Source organism: Peromyscus leucopus, chromosome X (genome assembly GCF_004664715.2).
Source record: "Peromyscus leucopus breed LL Stock chromosome X, UCI_PerLeu_2.1, whole genome shotgun sequence".
Classification (NCBI taxonomy): Eukaryota; Metazoa; Chordata; class Mammalia; order Rodentia; family Cricetidae; genus Peromyscus; species Peromyscus leucopus.
This window is the reverse complement of record NC_051083.1, coordinates 101322614-101343545: the sequence shown is the minus strand read 5'-3', so window position 1 is coordinate 101343545 and position 20932 is coordinate 101322614. Positions and strand designations below refer to the sequence as shown.

General features: G+C 36.6%; 1 pseudogene; it reads left to right on the top strand.

The window, feature by feature from the left end:
• Nucleotides 1-705: 705 nt before the first annotated feature.
• The window catches only part of LOC119086612, a 73850-nt pseudogene continuing 53623 nt past the window's right edge, over nt 706-20932 (top strand).

The following is a 20932-nucleotide window of genomic DNA, read 5'->3' as shown; positions in this document are numbered from 1 at the left end:
AAAAAAAAAAAAAAAAAAAAAAAAAAAAAGTCCCCTTGCCACATAATAATCAAAACACTAAACACAGAGAACAAAGAAAAAATATTAAGAGCCACAAAGAAAAAAGACCAAGTAACATATAAAGGCAAACCCATCAGAATAACACCAGATTACTCAATAGAGACTATGAAAGCTAGAAGGTCATTGACAAATCTCATGCAGACACTAAGAGACCACAGATGCCAAACCAGACTATTATACCCAGCAAAACTCTCAATCACCATAGGCGGAGTAAACAAAATATTCCAGGATAAAACCAGATTTAATCAATACCGGTCCACAAACCCAGCCCTACAGAAAGCACTAGAAGGGAAAATTCAACCCAAAGAAGCTAAACACATCCATGAAAAATCAAGCAATGGATAATGCCACACCAACATACACCACAGAAGGACAACACAACACAACCACAAAAAATAACAGGAATTAACAATCACTGGTCATTAATATCCATCAATATCAATGGTCTCAACTCACCTATAAAAAGACACAGGCTAACAGAATGGATAAGAAAACAAAACCCATCCATCTGCTGCATACAAGTAACACACCTTAACTTCAAAGACAGACACTACCTCTGAGTAAAGGGCTGGGAAAAGGCTTTCCAAGCAAATGGACCTAAGAAACAAGCTGGTGTAGCTATCCTAATATCTAGAGAAAAAGGATGTTTCAAAAGAGAAGAAGTCTTGTGGCAATGCCTCAGTGGTCCAGGTAACTACCAGAACTCAGAAATCCGCAACGGAGACTAAGGCAGCAGAGACGAAACACATAGATGTACATACAGGAAATAATAAAGTCAATAAAGCCAAGAAGAACAAAAGATAGGTGGATTCTGAAGCCCATCTGTCAGATGAGCCTGTGAACGAGGAACCAGTGACAAAAAAGAAAGAAAAGATGGAAAGCAAATCCAAAAATAGTACCGAGGTGCCAAAGGATGACAGCAAGATGGAGGAGACTAAGGGGGACAATAAAAAGCAAAATACTTCCATTAAAAAAGGTGCAAAGAAGAAATCTCAAAAAGGTAAATCAAGTAAGAAAGGCAGCAGACCTGCTGGGGAGACGTAGAAGGAGACAGCTCTGGCAGAGCCTTCTTCCATGGAGCTGGCTCAGGAGGTGGTCTCTTCTGGTCCTGCGCTCACTCAGGTGGTCGTCACCCCTACAGGCTCTACTCAGTCTGGGCTTCCTTCTCCCATGGATATTGCTCAGACTGGGCCTGCTGCTCCGATGGAGCTGCCTTCTCCCCTGGAGCCTGCTCAGAGGGAGCTGCCTCCTCCCCTGGAGCCTGCTCAGAGGGAGCCGCCTCCTCCCACGGAGCCTCCAAAGATGGAGCAGTCTCTTCCCATGGAGCTTACTCAGATGGAACAGCCTCTCCCATGGAGCCTGATCAGATGGGGCCGCCTCCTCCCATGGAGTCTCAGCTGGGACATTGTCAGAAGAAGCTGCTTTGTCCTTTGGACCATGCTTGGGTGGAGGTTGCTCAGACAGGGCCTCCTCACATGGGATCTGTTCAGAAGGAGCCTCCTGCTGTCATGGAGCCACCTCTTCAAGTGAAACCAGTCACCAAAAGGTCTTCTCCTCGAAAAGAGAGTACCAAGGAGAAGTCGGGCATGCGGAGTGAGGTGGTGCGGCAGGAGCAAGTCCTTATTGAAGTTGGCTTAGTGCCTGTTAGAGATAGCCAGCTTCTGAAGGGAAGCAGGCGTGCACAGGATCTTCCAAAGGGAAACTCAAGAAGAGACAAGACACCCAAGGACCAAGAAATTGGCTCTGATGGGGAAGGAAATAAAATGGCCCCTCTCAAGAAAGTGGGAACAGAGGAACCTGGCAAGAGTCTAGCTATGCTTGCTGCTCCCAAGGAATCTACCAGTGTCTTATCCTCGGAACAAAACTCAAATGGGTCAGGTGGTGAAACGTTACATGCTAAGTGTCAGACTGGTTCAGCTGGGCTTTGTGAAATGGAAGTGGACACTGAGCAGAACCCAGACAGTGTCCCTGTGAAAGCCTCAACACTGGAGCCGGCATCACCATTGCCTCCGGTCCCATCACCAACCGTAACGGCCTCGCCTCCTATCACTTTGGCTGAAAACGAGTCACCGGACATTGATGAAGACGAAGGCATCCACAGCCATGATGGAAGTGACCTGAGTGATAATATGTCCGAGGGAAGTGATGATTCTGGGCTGCATGGGGCTCGGCCAGTGCCACAAGAAGCAAGTTCAAAAAGACGAAAGAAGGGATTGGCAGTTAAAATAACCAAGGGAGAGTTTGTTTGTATTTTCTGTGATTGGTCTTTCAGAAAGGAAAAGGATTACAGCAAGCACCTCAATCGCCATCTGGTTAATGTATACTTCCTTGAAAAAGCAGCCAGCCGAGGGGCAGGAGTAGTGAGCCGGCTGGTGGAGGGCGGCTCGTCACAGTTTGTAAGCAATGCCTCACTTTTAGTTTAAGGCAGTAGACACACACAAGCTCGCTTTAATTAGTGTGCTGATTTTTTTTTTTAAAGATTTACTTATTTATTTATTATGTATACAGCATGTATGACTGCAGGCCAGAAGAGGGCACCACATCTGATTACGGATGATTGTGAGCCACCATGTGGTTGCTGGGAATTGAACTCAGGACCTTTGGAAGAACAGCCAGTGCTCTTAACCTCTGAGCCATCTCTCCAGCCCAAGTGTGCTGATTTTTAAGGGACATTATTTCCTTAGGACTGTATGTGTTACCTAGTGACTTGCAAAAACCTTAGCAAATCCTAGGGAGTTAATGTAAGAAAACAGATACTTAATCTGTTAGCTTGTGCAGTGCAGTGAAGAAAGGCGGGATGGTAGGTGACGTTCTCCGGGGTGTCTACCTGTGTGGAACCGGTCGGGTGTTCTGCCCTTTTCACTTCACTTGCTATTTTTAGTTCCTTGTTTAGGCTGATAAAAATTGGCGTAGCAAATTATTTGAAGAATTTGCCTGCTTTATATAAGAAAAGTTAGCACTTTAAGGTTTCTTTAGAGATTAGAAAAGACATTTAAATTGAAGAAAAATTCTTTCAACAGTGGACATTGTAACTGTCCAGGTAATTGCTTCCTGACTTATGGTCGATATTTTGTGCTTCTATGTTAATCATCATGAAAAGTGATTTTTGTTGGGTTTTTAATTTTTTTTTTATTTTGGTGCTTTAGTGGCTTAAGATGTTGCACATGGTTTTTTGTTTTTCTTTTTTAACCTATGCAGTTAATTCCCCCCCTAGAGATAGCATTGTGTTTAATAGTAACACTTTATACATATATGCATGTTATTTTTTTTCTTTTTGGGGATTACTTTTAGGCTTGTTTGCAAAAGGACCATTTTTCTTTGCTGCAGTTGTCTTTTTTGCAGAACAATAGTGTGTGCGAGTTTATGAGCAATGGAACATGCAGGTTCAATCCATTGTTTTTATTTTTTTAATCTTAACCTCTTGATCTATGCCAGAAGCAGTTTCATGTAAGTTATTTTGATGGTGAGCATATGTGTAATTCTACAGCTCTCCGGGTCTGGTTTTTGCAGTAAGCCACTAGATCCCATATTGAACACAATTTAATCTCAGTATCAGCCATTAGAGTTTTTTTACTTTGCTGTTTCTAGCTTATTTCTTACAGAGTGAGAAGTCATTCTTTGAAGAGTTTCTTTTTTCAATAGATGGTTGATGTTGGGATGGTTACTCAAATCAAGTGATGAGTGATGAACTCCAAGTCATCCTTGGAAATAGCAAATCTGTAGCCCAACATAATTATCCTTTAAACTAGAGAATATCACTTGTGAGTAAACCATCATGGCCACATGGCTGATCTAGAGTGGTGTGCTGAGTTCTGGCAAACAGCTGCATCTTTCTTCCAGTGAGTACCTGAACAGGGCTGATGTGAATTATGTACAGTCCAGATTTTAAGAATCATACTTTCTCAGGGATCTCCACAAACTAGTGGGTGTCCTCGCTGCCCCTGTGAGACAGCCTCTGTACGGGAGAGGCCTCACGTGACTTTGTCCCTGGTGTTCCTCTGGGGACACCTGTGTGAGAAACTGCATGCTCCAGAACCAGCTCTTGTGTTCTTTGGCCAATGCCGGAGTGTGAAATAGTCCAACGTGGGATTTTTCTTACTGGTAGTAAACAAAGGATGATTCCAATCAGGAATCGTGACTTTTTTTTTTTTTTTTTTTTTTTGATGATGGTCATGTTCTGTTTTGAAATAACCTCTGTGTATTTCATTTATTTTCTTTTACCTGGCGATCTCTGAGCAGGCTTCAGATTTTGACAGTTGATGAAAGATACGACAAGCATTAATGTGTGGGTGAAAAGCTTGGTGAAATTCTGAGTGAAGTTTTAGTTAAAGTTGGTTGAACTTGGGATTGACTGGGAGGCCAAAGATTTAAAAAGCAGAAGATTCTCTCAAGACACAAGTTGTGTGATAATAGTGTGTTTTGTGTGTGTGAATGAGAATTTGTAAATGTTGAATTCTAGGCTCCGACAATCATTGTCAGTGCAGATCAAGCTGCAAGTATTTATGTTTTAAAACTTAAATTATAAAGCTAGTTACATCTTTCTAACAACTAGTTTTAATGTTTATGGGCATATTTTACCTACATTACCTTTTCAGGATGTTGAGAAAGATGCATCACAAGCACAGGCTGGAGGCTGGGGGCTAGATGGTTTTGAGGAAGAGGTCTTGGTGGACTCTTTCATAGAGCAAAGGGAAGCAATGCCTTCTGGGAAATGAGCTAAGTTTTAAACTAGTCTTTAAGATTAGAAGTCAAAAACAAAAATATTAAGGAAATGAAAACCTAATTGATCTTTGAAGTATTGTTATGTGGAATTGAGTGGGACTTTTGAGGCCTTTCTTCCAGAAAACAAGGACTTGGTTGTCAGGCCTATATTAGGCCTAAACCTTGGTGCCATGTATTTGTACTTAAATCATTTCAATGGAAAGTGTCTTAGTGATTGGAACTTCTAGTGCAGTTTGGAGTTCTTCCATTTGAAAAATGTGATATTTGCATGGGATTGTTTGAATCTTGTTTTCTAGTCCCTCCCCATCACCACCCACAGAGTCTGAAGGTAGATTTTTCTCTTGATAAAGGAACAAAAAAAGTGAACATCTTGTTTGTAAATAGGTATCTAGTAACTAGTGGTAAACTTGAAATGGTAGAATTCTTTAAAGCCTAATTCTAGGTAGCCTTAGGAAAATGTATCTTAATTATTTTTTGAACCTGTATTCACCTTGTTTTTTTTTTCAAATATCTTAAGTTATATTTTCTTTTTCAGAGCTGCTTCTTATTTGGGGCTACTTTTTTTTTAAAATTGAGGCATAATTCATAAAAGGGTATATTGTTTTGATGAGACTTTTTACAACTGTGGCTGGATGTTTTTCTTTAGTCTTCCAAGAAGGGCCATTTTCCTTTTTTAGAGTTACTTTTTAAAGTCATGAGGTCAACAACTTGGACTACTATGCATGTAAGTGCTAATGCAAATTAAAGCCCAAGTTGACCTCCAGCAGCAGTTCATTCTATGTTGACAGTGAGAGAACACTTTGCCTGTTAGGATACTGTTACTCGTGGAATGCTGAAATGCTGAAGAAACCCCTCCCCCTATTTTGTTTTTTGTAAAAATCAAGGTATTTTCTAGGGTTTCCTGGTTGACCTCAACAGATAAACTGAGATGATAGTCTTAGTTCAGAAATGATCTGAATGTAGATTTAGAGTCTACGTGTACAGCTGGCTAAGTGAGATTGCTTTCACAGTTCTGCATGTATTCCATAGGCTCCCCATTAGTCACTGAACTCTTAAAACTGGTATTGTAACATTAACACAATGTTTTATAAACTTTACAGTGCCATATGTGTTCCTTTTCTGAGGCAAACCAAAGGTATATTTCCCAAGGTTCTGCTGCTATCACCAGCGTTGATGGAGGATCTTTTATACATTTGTAATAGATAGAAATAAACCAGATTGCAGTTATGTTTTTCTTTTTTTGAAAATTTAAACCATGTACCAAGTTTCTGGTCAAGATTGTGTAGGATAAGTTAAACATAATTGCATTCTATTAACCAATATGAGTGTATTTCTTATGCATATAGTTACATTGAAATAAAGTTCTAAAAAGCAAAAAAAAAATTCTTAAATTTTACATTTGACTTTTTAAAATATTCCAGTTCTTTTAATTTTTTTGAAAACGGATTCTTCTATATAATACATTCCAACTACAGTTTCCCCTCTCTCCATTCCTCCCAGCTTCTCTCCAACCTGACCTCTCTCCCAGATCTACTCCCCTTCAGAAAAGAGCAGGCCTCCAAGAGACAACAACCAAAAACAACAAAACAAGATACAATAAGACAAGGCCAAGGCCCTTACCTGGAGGCTGGACAAGGCAATCCAATAAGAGGAAAGGAGTCCCAGGAACAGTTAAAACAGTCAGAGACACACCAGCTCCCACTGTTAGGAGTCCCACAAAAACCCCAAGCTAAGAGCCATAACATATATGCAGAGGACCTGGTACAAATACTTGTAGCTTCCATACTTGCTGCTTCAGTCTCTGTTCTTTTTGGAAGTACCCATTCTATTCTTGACTTTGTTTTCTCTCCATGTATTTTAATATCTTATTCCATTATATTATATATACGACTTCCGGGCTAATACTAACATATGCATCATCTGTAGGGCATTTGCAATTACTTTGTTTTCTGTTTATAGACATAATACAATCTTTGTGAAGTCATGAAAGAAGATCTAAATACTATTCTAATATGTACTATTTATGTATGTAGAAAAATATCCCAGAGCTTTAAATTCTATGAGAACTAAAGTATACATTCATTAATAATATTTATGTCATTTGACAAATTGATCCTAACGTATGCTTTGGTACACATATATGTTTATGAACAAAAGACTAGTGACAAAACATATTTGAAAAGAGAATAAGATGGAAAGCACTTGACATTGTTTATTAAAATACATGAAGTAGAGCTGAAGAAATGGCTCAGTGGTTTAGACCACTTGCTGCAAAAGCATGAGGAGCAGAGAGGGGATCCCAGCACCATGTCAAACTGTAATTGGTATTTGTTGCGTGCTAGCTTAGACAAAAAGTTAGAGATCTGCATTCAGGGAAAGGCCCTGCTTCAGAGGGATAAGTCAGAGAGAGAGAGAGAGAGAGAACATCTGGTGTACTTCTTTTACAGCTGTGTTTATAAACCTGCATGTACATTTGTGCATACACTTCACATAAACCTCAAAAACATATGTACACATGCATTCATATATACACACACATAAAAATAAAATAATGTCAAGTGACTGTGAAACAATAAAATAGTGAAAGTCCAAAATGTGAATGTGGTTATTATACCATAGAGATATGTATCACAAGTTTCACATAAAGGAGAAACTATTCAATAAATGATACTATATAGATACTTCTTATATGAAGACTTGGAATTGGATAATAGAAATCTGTTCTAGAATGATTAATAACAAAAATGTGAATATCAGCACTTTTATAAATACTTAGAAGAAAATATTAAAGAATACATTTCCTAACTAACATTAGACTTTTAAACTAGGAACAACTTGCCAACCATAAAATGTAGATAAAATTTTCACTCCCACCAGCAAGGGAAGAGTGTTCCTCTAGCTCCACATCCTTGCCAGCATGAGCTGTCACTTGTGTTATTAATCTTAGACATTCTGACAAATGTAAGATGGAATCTCAAAGTAATTTTAATGTGCATTTTCCTGATGGCTAAGGATGTTGAACACTTCTTTAAGTGTTTCTCAACCATTTGAGATTCCTCTATTAAGAATTCCCTGTTTAGATCTCTACCCCATTTTTAATTGGATTATTTGGTTTTGTTGATTTCCAGTTGCTTGAATTCTTTATATATTTTTGGATAGTAGACCTCTTTAGGATATGGAGTTGGTAAAAATCTTTTCCCATTCTGTTTTGTCCTGTTGATGGTATTCTTTACAGAAGCTTTTCAGTTTCATAAGGTCCCATTCATTCATTGTTGATCTTAGTACCTGTACTATTGCTGTTCTGTTCAGAAAGTCTTTTCCTATGCCCATGAGTTCAAGGCAATTCCCCCACTTTCTCTTCTCTTAGATTCAGTGTATCTGTTTTTATGTTGAGGTCTTTGATATACTCAAACTTGAGTTTTGTGCAGGGTGATAAATTGTGGTTGATATACTGTACACACCGATAAACTTATCTGGGGGTCAGAGAACAGAACAGCTACTATATTAAACATAGAGGTTAGGCAGTGGTAGCACATTCCTTTAATCCTAGCATTCCAGAGACAGAGATCCCTCTGGATCTCTGTGAGTTCAAGGCCACACTGGAAACAGCCAAGCATGGTGACACACACCTTTAATCCCAGCACTTGAGATCTCATGTCTTGCTTGGGAAAGACACATGCCTTTAATTTCAGGAAGTTATGGCAGGAGGCAGAAAAGTATATAAGGCGTGAGGACCAGAAACTAGAGGCTCTTAAGCTTTTAGGCTTTTAGCAGCGGTTCAGCTGAGATCCATTCAGATGAGAATCCAGAGGCTTCCAGTTTAAGGAAACAGGATTGGCTGAGAAGTTGGCGAGGTGAGGTTAACTGTGGCTTGTTCTGTTTCTCTCATCTTTCATAATTCACCACAATACCTGGCTCTTGGGTTTCTTTTTAATTAATAAGATGTTTTAAGATTTGGGTTACAATAAGTATGGACCTATTTATGGACTTATCCAGTACTATTATCACCACCCAAGTTCATGTAAGTAGAAAAAATAATTTAGACTAACCTGTAAACCTATTAATTAAAAAATGGATAAATAAATTGTGGCATATTCATAAATGAAAATTGTATAGTTGAAAAACTTAAGAACTACTATCCCCAAAACATGCAAGGATTTTTCTAACTATTGTATTTAATGAAAAAAAAAGAAATCAGTAATATAGTGCTATTTATAATGCTTAACTGTATCAAAAATAAATGTTTAGGAAGATAAACATAAATAAGAAACAAAATATTAAATACAAATTCAGAATGACAGTTATCTGATATGGAAGAAGGAAGGAATAAAGACAGAGAAATACTTATAAGCAGATGCATATTCCAGATCTTGTCGAGGTAACATGGGCATTCATCTTATTGAGCTTTATAACTGACATATAAAACACACACACACACACACACACACACACACACACACACAGTGAACTATTGTATCAAAATCATAATTTTTAAAGGAAAAAAATGAAGCCTTTAAAACAGCATACAGATACATCTACACTAAATATAAGCTTATTTAATAGTCAGCTAAAACAAGGTCTTGATATAAAGAAATATAAAAAATGCATAAGATAATATAGAGATAGCATGCATTATATATACATGCATCCATGCACAGATGCATAGATAGGCATGTATATACATGCACAGAGATAAATAAAGGGATGATATAATCAGGGAATATAAAATACTAATTAAATAAAAGATATTAAAGAATTTTAGAGACTCCAATGACAATTTGCTTCCTGTATTGTTCTTACCTGTAGTCAAAGCATTAGATATATTCCACAGCACTTGGACCTATACAACACCCCTTTCAATTCTCAGTGCACACTGCAGAGAAGGCATGAAAGGGGTGTAAGATTTGGAGGATGGGAAGGAGTGCTGTGCAGCATTCTTTTCTGTGCCTGGCATTGCCACTGTACCTGATAACTCATAGTAGTGGTGACTACTTGCACAACACCTGTGCAAGATAGGGTTTGTCAACATTCAATTGTGAATGGGGAGGGGCTCATGAGGCCCATCCACTACTCAAGATTACATTAGCAGTTAACTGACTGTATGAAGAGAACCACTTTTTTCTGTGGTGTGGCCACCAATAAGTTTTTCATATTCTGGCAAGGAAGCCATATGTTTGCTAATGTAAGCAATCCTAACAACTCAGTGGGTCACAAAAAACGACATGAAAATAGAGGAGGGTGTGTTAGGAAGAAGAAAAGTTCCAGAGTGGCAAGAAAGAAAGTAATGCGGGGTGAATATGATTAAAATAATTCATATACATGTAAAATTGCTAAAGAACACATGAAAATATTTTAAAAGCCTTATCCCACAGTTATTAAGAGCAAATCTGAATAGGTGAGGTATCACTGAATCACATGTATTGTTTAAGAATATAATTATATAGAACTAAATTTAAGGAGACAGGGCAACAGTAATATATAGATGTTTGAATTTTTAATGTTGAAAATGAGCTTCCATTTCAAATCACTTTAATCAGTGAAAATGCTACAAAACAGTGCAGTGTTTTCTAAGAGAAATCTGCTTTACCCACGTAATTTCTTAATCAGAAAATTTTTAAAAATCAGCCCTGTTATATTTTCAGAGCTCCTTGAGGTTTTAAATTTTATGGCTTCAAATCTGTTGGGTTTATTCTGTGACAGGAACCATAGCAGCACACCCACATACAGATTGCTTTGCACTGCCAAGCAGTTCCGAGGTGAGACAACCAGACTGTTCACCATTTAAATTGATCTCCTGTGAGCACAACCATTGTCTCCTCCTCTCCCTCTTTCCTCCCCACCCTTTCCTCCACCCCCTCCTTTTTTCTTCTCTCCCTCCCTCTCTGCTGCCTTCCCTCCTCTTTGTAGCAGAGATGTAATTGACATGGGAAGGCGAAATCAATTCTACACACACAATCAGTGTTAGTTTAGCTCCTTACTGTTCTTAATGCCTGTTTATGGTAGCATGCATTAATTCAAGAAAGCCACCATATCTTCCTATATTTCTATATTTTCTGAAACCTTAAAAGAGAGTGAGGGAGGAGCTGCTGAGTTAAAAATTTAGCATGCCATGACATTTGTTTGTTTAACATTTATTTATTTAATCTTTTCAACAATTCACAGTGCGTGGCTCTTGTAACAGTCACAGAGCTCATGCTATACAAACAGATCTCTGAGCACTGATCTTGTCAAATCACTAATGTGGAAAGAATTGAAAAGCCAGTATGCATCATTCTGACTACACCTCTGCTCCCTCCTGTTCTGACTGTTCATAGCACTGGATATAGTTAGGATGTAGAGTGTTTCATCTCACCTCTGTGCAGCTTTAAGGCAAATCGATAAAATGCCTTTTTTCCAGAATAATCGAAAAATTTCCAATGCAAACATGCTATAAATTATTTACACTTCAAGAAGTGGTGTGAAAAAATGTGATTCTGAAAATATAGCAGTGTGTTACCCTTATCATTCAGCATCAACATACAATATTTGCAAGGACTCTTCCTTCTCTTTCAAATTGCAAGATTAATAAACTGAGTTTGGTCTATTTTCCTCATTTTCACTTGTTTTGATACATTGATCCTATATCTATTACACAACAACCACCATTAAATCACTGTGTGTTTTCTATAAAGAACATAAGTTGTGCACACACATCATAAATATTACATAGAGAAAGATTAATTGGCTCATTTGGTTCTTCCCTCTGTTTGAACTCAGAGGCTGCTTCCGTCATATAAAAAAGAGACCAATGGCACAGACACATCTCTGATGTTCACTGCGGCAGTTAGATACCCAGTTAGACATGTTCTTTGTCTTCATCTAATCTTTTCAGCTGCTGTCTCTGTACTGATTCCTCTTGTACCTCCAAACATGGGGAATCCAGCTTACTTTAATTTTTTTATTAGTTGGCCATGATCTCCTATCGGTGAATTGATTCACATCTCTGTAACAAGTCTGAGAATACTCAAATAGGCACACTGTGTGCTTATACTTGCTCCATCTTCTCATAGCCACTTCATTTAAAACCTGATATACAGGTCACACACTACAACATGCCCTACTTAGCATTGTAAGTGTAAAATGTAATGGGTATTAGTACATTCATAGCAATGACCACTAACTAATATCAGAGTATTATCATCACCTCATGAAGAAGCCCATATCCATTAGCAGTCACTATCTAATTATTCTTTCTCCTCAGTCTTGCTAAACTTTTCTGTCCCTACAGTTTTATCAATTTTGGACAACAAGCCGTGTTTTCATATAATACACACTTTTAGATTTGGCTTCTTTCATCATGTTTTCAAGGTTCATTCTTATACCTTATATCAATACTTCATTTATTTTCATGACTAAGTAATATTCTGTGGTATGGATATAACACATTTTGCTTATACATGCATTGAATTGCATAGGAATTAGGATAGTTTCCACCTTTTGTCTATTTTAAATAATGATGTAATAGGCATTCATGTACAAGTTTGTGTTTTATTATACGTTTTTAATTCTCTTGGTTATATTCCTAGGAAAGAACTTAGTAGATCATATGGTAATGCATTTAAAATTTGAAGGAAATGGGGCCTGGGAAGACAACTCAGTCAATAAAGTGTTTATTTTGCAAGCATAAGGCCCTGTTTGATCCCTAGAACCACATAAAAGGCCACTTGTGGCACACTGTTTCTGTGATCTCAGAGCTGAGGAGACATGAAAGAACCCCTGGAGCTCCAGGCAAGTGTGAGACCCCCATCTAAATTTAAATGGTGCATAGTACCTGAGGGACAACACTTAAGGTTGACTTCTGGCCTCTGCATGCACACACTTGTATACATGCACACACAAGAATACATAAAATGCACACATAAATGAAAATGAAAACAATTTTGAAGAACTGAAAAATTATTTCCCCAAACATCTATATCCTTAATAACAAAGAATGAAGATTTCAATTCCTCCCATTATTGCCTATGTTCATTATTATTTGACTTTGCAATGCAGTTTCAGTAAACAGGAAATCATATTCCACTGTGGTTTTGATTTCTGTAACCCTGTGACCATGTGATCAAGAATCTTTTTAAATTAAAACAATTTGTTCATACATGACTACTTTATTTACATCACTATGATCAAGAGCTTTTGCATGTGAATGTTGGCCATCTGTGTCTGCATTGGGGAGATATCGATTTAAATCCTATGGCTATTTTAAATTGGGTTATTTGCCTTTATTTTATAAAGTGTACAGATCTTTATATGCTCCAGATGCTAGACTCTTCTTATCTATCTGATTTGCAAATGTCTTCTGTTATTCAACAGGTTTGCCTTTTTGCTTTTGATAGTCTTCTTTGAAACAGAATCTTGTTTAACTTTGATGAATTCTCATTCATCTACTCAATTTTCTTTGCTTATTATGCTTTTAATACCTTTCCAAAAGCAAGGTGATGAAGAATGAAGATTGTGTTTTTTTGAGAGATTTAATTTTGTATCTATTTAATTCACTTTGAGTTAATTGTTTTGTATTGTATACTAAAGTTCCAAATCTGTCATTTTGAATATGGCTATCCAGTTCTCCTGGCACTGTTTGTTGAGAACAGTTTTGTTTTTTCCATTGAATTGTCCTGACAGCCTTATGGACAAGTAATTGATCATAAATGTATGTTAATTTTATTTTCAATGCCATCTCTTTGATATATCTATCAGTATATCAGCACCATGTAATTTTGATTAGAAAACTATAATGTTTCATGATTTTATTACTACATTGAATTATTGTACATGTGTGTCTCTGTGTGCAGGATTGTGTAAATGTATGGTAGTGCATGACATGGCACACATGTGGATATCATGTGGGATTCAGTACTCTCCTATGTGGACTCCAAGTATCCAACTCAGGAAGGATCTCAAACAGATATTCCTTCTGAATTTTTTAAGCATTTGCTTAGGTGTTTTTTTTTCATATTCATAAGTGCTTTGATCAATATGTTTATCTTTCCACTCAGTTTATTTTTCTTTTTTATGTATCCTTATTTTTAAACTTATTTAGTTAGGTACAGAAATTCTCCCTCTATCTCTTAAGTAAGGGGAGGTTGTGAACATTGCATTTACTCACCTTTGATAGAGTAGTTTTTCATTGTCATTGAAGTAATTCCTACATCTTCTAGGTTGTCATTTTAACAGGATTTTCCCATGGAAAACTTATTTATGAACTACCCCCAATTATTCTTTTTTTCACAAGGACATAAAGTGATGTTGCTGATGTTTATGGTCCACAGCTTTCCATAGCAGGACATGATTATGACTGTAAGCCCAACATTCCAGAGGCTGAAACGGGAAAATTGTACTAACTTGAGCTACATAGTGAGTTACAGACAACCATCAAAAAATAGTCTTTTTTTTTTTTTTGCAAAACAGTGACCAAATTAGTGAACCAGTACAACTTTCATGACTCTCCTAACAACCAGAAAAGGGCTTAGGATTGTTGTGATTTGATTGTTTGATTGACTAGTAAAAATTGACTTCTATTTCTTTTTGTCCAGCACTACACAGTAGAAAACTTTAAAGAGTTTCCCTCTGCTGTGACTACAGTGACTTCTTGGGAAGCTTTCTCAATTTTATCCGTCAGGTTTCACGATTTAGGCACCCCCTCCCCAATTACAAGGTCAGTAGAGCAAACATTTTACTCAACTATGAATAGAAAGATGGTGCACTAGAATGTGCTCAGGGTGGCATTCATTGACAATCTATTGGACACTGATTGTGTATCAGACACTTTGATAAATACCATTCCCACACGGCATTTATCTTCATGCATTAGAGGGACATGGGTTTTGCAAACTATGGTCGAGTTCATAGACTTTTACTGCAAAGGTAAATATTTCCAGCTTTGTAAACAGATAATCTCTATCGTAAATTCTAAAACATGGGGTAGAAATCATGTAAAACCAACTAGAGAGTACTGAAATGGATGGGTATGGCAAAGCCCCAATAAAACTTTATTTGCATGGAAAATGATAGGTCAGATTTTGCTGAGGCTACTGTTTGCCATCTGCCATCTTGGTACATACAAAGGAGTGAACTGGGACAAAAGGAGAGCTTTTATCATTCACTGTAGAAGTGGATCTTCATTTACCTTAGCTTTCATTCTTTACCTCAAAGCAAGAAAGTGCTTGTAAAGTCCAATTTCCAAGGCTCCAGGTTCTGCATAGTGATGGTGCATAGAAAACTCTTTTGAAGCATGAGAGTATTATTCATGATTAACATACATAAGGCCCATCACAGAAAATTCTTATTCTATCTTGTCTTTTATTATCAAACAAATTTGTTTTAAACTCTAGATATTCGGAGTTACAGCTTTGGTAGCTTTTCAATGGTGTCTGTGTCACATAATGTTATAATGTCTAACTCTACCCTAAAATGTCACCCTCAAACTCAGAGCTACCCCTTTCTGCCTATGCCTCCCAAGTGCTGGGATTGACAGTATGCACCCTAGAGGCTGTACTTTTGAAGCTGCATCTGTTATACACTGGTAGTTCCTTCTGGCTCATACTTACTATCATCATGAAAAACTTTTGAGTCATTTTAGCTTATTCTTTGATAGAGCATAAATATTAATTCTCAAGACACAAACTGGATTTATCTGTTCTGGTTATTATTAATGATCTAGTCCTGTAGCTATACCTGAGATATTTCCTTATATTTTTCTTTTCATTCTTTTCTTTGAGATGCACATAAAGTATCTAAATTTTTTGGCTCAATGGACACCGGTAAGTGTTGTTGTGTTTGGCTGTAGTTATTTGATCTTTTTACTTTATATATGGATGTAAGATGGAAGTGCCTCTCTTTTGGGGACCTGAAAAATCAGTTTATGGAAAGGATGCCACCTTCAGGTAATGTGCAGAACAGGAAAGAAATCTTTATATAATAGCACATTAAGGGAAATTTCTATCTGTAGTGAACTTAATATGTATTAAAATTGTGTCTTAAAGAATTTGGTCATGATCACAGATTCCTCCCTCTCAAGGCTATGGGTATAGCTTTTTATTATTGAGAAAAGCTTCATCATCCAGTTTATAAGTATTTGCACATGAGGTATATGTTTAATGGAAACTGAGAAGAATGTGAGCAGTTATGTTCACACTCCCAGAACACTGAATAAGAAACCACTAAATTTTCTAATCGCTGCTCACCAACAGTATATTAAGAGAAGATTGAAGAACAAAACTTCAGGTGCATCTGGTAATAGCCACATCCAAGAGAGTCCTACTTGAGGGCTGGAGAGACAAGGCAGTCACTAAAGTGCTTGTGGTACAAGCACGAGGACATCCATGTAAAAAGACTGAGTGTGGCAGCATGCATCTGGAACCTGAGTGCTGGTAAGGGAGGAAAAGGATCCTGGGAGCTCACTGATCACTCAGCCTAGCCTACTTTGGGCTATTTAAAGCCAATGACTCTGTTTCCTAAGACAAGGTAGGCTACACTTGAGGAATGACACCCGAGCCTGAGGTTGACTTCTAGCCTCCAAATGCACACATAACACATGGGAATCTGTATGAATATGCACACATGCATACACAAAAGAGTCCTGTTTTAATTTTTTACAGATTTTTTTCATTCAATATATTTTATCAGATCTTTTCCCTCTCTCAACTCGTCCCAGCTCCTCTCCACCTTCCTACCCACACAACTTCATGTGCTCTCTCTCTCAAAAGAAAAAGATCCAAAACAAAAATCAAAACAAGCAAACTAGCAAACAAAACCAGTAAAACAAAAATTGTTCAAAACAACAAAAACATATGAAAATCCAGGGAGTGCATTTTATATCAAACAACTACGTTCTCCTGGCCCTGGGGCTTGCTCTGGAGTGTGGTTGATCTACCCAGTGAAACTCTTTCCTAATAGGTGTCAATTGCAAATAGCATCTTGGTTAGGGGGTGGGATTTTGTGTCCAATTCCTCTTCTCAGTGCTGGGATTTTGTCTTGTTTGAACTTGTACAGGTCTTGTAAATGCCACCACAATCTCTTTGAGTTCATATTTGTATCAATCCTGTTGCATCTTGAAAGTGCTCTTTTCTTGGAGTCACCGACCACCTCTGGGTCTTACAATCTTTCTGCTTCCTCTTCTGAATAGATCCCTGGGCTCTAATAGAAGGGGTTTGAGAAAGACACCCTATTTCGAGCTGACTGCTTCAGACTTTACATTGTCCAAATGTAAGTCTGTGTGATAATTACCATCTCTTACAAAAAGCTTCTTTTATGAAATTTGAGAGATGCACTTGTCTAAGGATATAGCAATATGTCATTAGCAGTCATGTACTCCTTTAGCAAATATAGTAGGCTTTTCCCTTTGTTTCATGACCTGTCCATACTCAAGTTCTTGGTTATTTTAACAGTGCCAAGAATGTGTCTCTTATCATAGAGTGATTCTTTAATTCAATAATGAGGAAAACATTGTCCAAACTAGACATCTTATACCATCAAGTAAAACCTCCATTGCTATGAATGAGTTACATCTTGTTGAACAATTGGCCAAATGGATCCCATAGATCCCCCAAATACCACAGGCACATTGACAGTGTTGTTAGTTAACCACCACAATCTGACAATAAAGCCCTATTGTTGAAAACAATGCTTACAGTATCAAGCATGGAGAATTTGAACTGGTGCTTCACTAGAAGCTTCACCCCTAATGACTAGTGTTCATGGTGTTGGAGGATACTTTGCAGGCTACTGTCAGAAAAAAGTAATCATGAATATCATCCAGCTACAAACCCTGCCATCCACAACAGCTATTTGCCTGCAAAATATACTGGTACAATAGTGACACAAATATTATGGGAGTAACCAACTACTTTATTGGATATATTTTAATATTTTACTTGAGAGTAGTGTTGAGCACAGTGCTTCCTAAAAAGACATATACACTTAGTTTATTTTATAATAAAAACATATTACATAAAAAGAATTACAAGGAACAGGACACATTATGTCAGTGTTTGGAAAAATACTGATGGAGGCATTGCTTCTCTTCTCTAAGCATATATTTCTATAGTTGGATGTTTATATATATTATAAATGAATAAGTGTAGAATGGACATGAAATTCAAGACAGAGTGTGGGCCACAGCAATAAATGATTAGCATTGAGAAAGATATGAAAGATCATGAGCACCTAAGGGAAAAAACAGGAAATTCATTTACAGTATAGAGCACACTATAAGGGGTTGCAGACAAAATGGAACTCCTTGACAAATATTTTATTGATAAGTCAGATAAAATGGGAAGACCAGAAATTAACCTTCCTTTTGGTCAAATCTGTAGCAATATGAAATCTCTATTTGAAGGTAGTAGCATTCCTATTACTAGTGGACTCAACTGCAGGTTAATTAGAAGCCACATGGGGGTAGTAACAGCACATGGCCCAGTGAAACTCACATCTAGACTTAGCACGAAAGCCACAGAAGCAACAGAGAATATATAGCAGGAAAGCAGGAGGCTATTCCCTATAGAGACAGATACCGAGTAGACTATAAATGACTTATGTTTGTCCGTCTTACATTTTCTCCTTTCCTAAGAAACCAGTAATGTTAAAAAGAAAAGGTTTTTTTCTTCTCGTTAAAAGGAAATTTGATTTAGAATGTCAAACGGACTTTGAAATTATTTTCTAATTCACTACAATATTTATTGTCCTTTTAATTCAAAATTCTAAAAGTAAAATAAAACATGATTTTATTTGCAAGACTCAGCCATTGTATAATCAGAATAATTATTATAAGTTTGATGGTGTTAATGTATTTGAATATGATTATAACAGTAGTATTAGATATGCTAGCTCAGTTTATTTTATTGTTAGAAAACAAAGCTAGACCTGTGAAGTTCAAAGAAAAGACAACATCTTTGGTTTACTACTAAAACACTGACTTGTATTTTATATTTATTTTCTATGGTTCAAGGGTTATTAATTGGCATCTAATAATAGTCTCAGTGTAAATAAATTAAGCAATTCCTTCAAAAATTTTACTTTATATCTTACTTTTTTTTTAAAAATAATGGTTTAGGATCTGATCCCATATCAGATTTTTTTTTCTTTTTGAGAATCTAAGACATTGGATTCATGGGAATTCTCAAGCAGTATTGAATATTAAGTAGGTTAATATGGCTACAAATTTTGGATACCCCTTTAAACAAAAATTCTGCTGGTAGTAATTATCATTAGATATTAAAATGTCTAAGTTACTTTAGCATTACTATTCTGTACATATGCATCAATTTTTTTCTAATTGATCTTTTCAATGTCACATTTATCTCCATTTTCCTGAATACTGACATCATTTTGGGCAAAATTACATTGATTTATTGCCTATTATATGAAAAGAAAAATAAAAGCTTTGGTTAAATTCTGTGATCTTTTATTCTACTCCACATGAATATGTTCTGAGATCATAGACCAAAAAAATAAGTACTTGACTTTTTTACTGTCTAAGATGACTTTGGTTGTAAAGCCATGCATTTTAGTCAAAATTTGAGAAAATTTCAGAGTTTCCAATGTAAAGATTAATTAAGAATTATTTCCATCAATGGAATTTGTCAAAGATATTTTTTATTTCCACCTCACCTTTCTAGTCATGTGAACTAGGAAGTTCTTTAAGTTCAATATTTCACAAAAAGAACATGATATTATACATATCCTGTGAGATATTTATGGAGAGCATAAAAAAGGTATGATGTAACTCATGTGAAGTTTCTCTCAAGTCAGTAAGTGTAAAATATTATTGATGATACTCCTCAAATTCCTTTCAAAAATATCTAACACAATATGTGCAAAATGTAAGCAAAACAATTACCATTCTCCTTCCATTCTTCATCTAACAGCATTAAGTTACCTTTATTGTCTAACAAACTAAACCCTTCATGGAAAAGCACAGAATAGAGATCAGCAAAATGGCTCAGAGGCTAAAAGCAGTTGCTGCCAAGTCTGTGAGTTTGACAATTGGAGTCCACATGGAAAGAGAGAACAGATTGCTGCAAGTTATCCTCTGACCTCCACACATGTGCTGTGGCCCATATGCATACATACACACACACACACACACACACACACACACACACACACACACACAAACACACACACGTATTCAGAGAGAGAGAGAGAAAGAGAGAGAGAATAAATAAACTTATTTTTTAAAAAAATCTTGAAAAAATAGAAAATGCACAAAGTATTTCTCATAATACAATACATTAATTTGTGCTGGATTGGAACAATATTTCATAATATATTTTCATGGCCAAAGGAAGAAAAGATATGGGAAAAGAACTTCAATAAATTATAACATAAAAATCAACGTTTTTTTCCAAAAATGCTTTCCAAACTTTTCAAAAGTCAACTGCATTCCAATTTCAGTCAAGTATAATGTGATAAACTCATGAATTATGAGGTTCATTCATATTGTATGACAAAGTGTTTCTCAAAGAGAGCAAGTTACTCAAATCCATATGTTTGAATGCCTTAAAATATATAGATAACTGAGACACTGAAAGACTTGCCTGGAAAAATTGTGGCCAAAATTCCTATTTGATTACAAACAGAAACTAATTATTTGAAGAGACCTTTAAAAACCTGAACATTTTTAAAATGGAAAAATTAATATGATAGATACACTATAAACAAAAGTATATTACAAATAGTAATACGATGGTATAATTTAAAATTATTGTTTTGAAGGCATAATGAGAAGAAATATAATGTGATGGTTTGAATAGCAATGGCCCCATATATATTCATGTGTTTGAATGCTTGGCCTATAGGAAGTGGCACTATTAGAAGGTGAGCTTTTGTTGGAGGAAGTGTGTCACTGTGAGTGTGGACTTTGAAGTTTTGTATGTTCTAGCTATGCCCAGTGTGGCATGCAGTCATCTTTTGCTGCCTGTGAATCAAGATGTAAAATTCTCAGCTCCTTATCCAGTACCATCTGCCTACATACTACCATATTTTCTGCCATGATGATAGTGGATTAAACCTCTGAAACTGTAAGCCATCCCAGTCAAATGTTTTCCTTTATAAGAGTTGCAGAGGTCATGGTGTCTCTTCACAGTAATAGAAACCCTAACTAAGACATATAATT